This window comes from Pinus tabuliformis, chromosome 7, assembly GCF_031772625.1.
Source record: "Pinus tabuliformis cultivar Carrire ecotype Pingquan chromosome 7, CPIR1, whole genome shotgun sequence".
Lineage (NCBI taxonomy): Eukaryota > Viridiplantae > Streptophyta > Pinopsida > Pinales > Pinaceae > Pinus > Pinus tabuliformis.
In genome coordinates, this window is record NC_142293.1 from 209,391,133 (window position 1) to 209,392,231 (window position 1,099).

Here is a 1,099-nt window from a genome sequence, read left to right on the forward strand (position 1 = left end):
TGGCTTTGTTTCTAATTACTTCTCCATTTTCATTTAATTTGTTTTTGAAGACCCATTTTGTCCCGATAACATTCTTATCTTTTGGTCTAGGAACCAGCTCCCAAGTGTTGTTCTTTTCGATCTGCTCAAGTTCTTCATCCATTGCTTTCACCCAACATTCATCTTTGCATGCCTCTTTCACATTTTGTGGTTCAGTAGACGAGAGTAATGCCAAATAGCTTGAAGCTTCTGCAACTGTTCTTCTTGTTTGTACACCTGCTTCTTTCTGCCCCATAATCTGAGATTCTGGATGATTCTTCTGAACATATCTGGATGGAGTCTTTTCTTCTGTTCTTGTTTGCTCCTCTGGTTCTTCTTGAGGTTCTTCTTCTTCATCATTCTGTCATTGGGGGTAGCCTGCATCTTCTTCAATGTCTTCATGATGTACTTTCCTAGGAATGTATCCCTTCTCATCAACCACTACATCAATGCTGTCAACAATTCTGCCAAGTCTTTTATTGTAGCATTTGTATGCTTTGCTATGTGGAGAGTAACCAAGAAGAATGCCTTCATCTGCTCTAGGTTCAAGTTTTCCAAGCTGCTCATCAGTATTTTTGATATAGCATTTGCTCCCAAAGATTTTGAGGTGTTTTACCGAAGGAGTCTTACCACTCCAGAGCTCATGAGGAGTTTGAGTATTGTTCACCCGGACATTTGTTTTGTTGAGAATAATAACCGCAGCATGTGCAGCTTCACCCCAGAAAGTTGCGGGAGTTCCTGATTCATCAAGCATAGCACGAGCCATCTGTTGGATTGTTCTGTTCATTCCTTCCACAACTCCATTTTGCTGAGGAGTTCTTGCTGTAGAGAATTCTCTTCTTATCCCATGTTCTTCACAGAAATCGAAAAATTCATTTGAAGTAAATTCCCCACCTCTTTCGGATCTGAGGCACTTAATTTTGTGACCTGATTCATTTTCAACCAAGGCTTTGAAGGATTTGAATTTTTCGAATGCTTCATCTTTGTGCTTCATAAGTCCTAACCAAACAAACCTGGAGAAATCGTCAATGAATAATATCAAGTATTCTTCTCCTCGAGGTGTCCTTTTTCTGAAGGGACC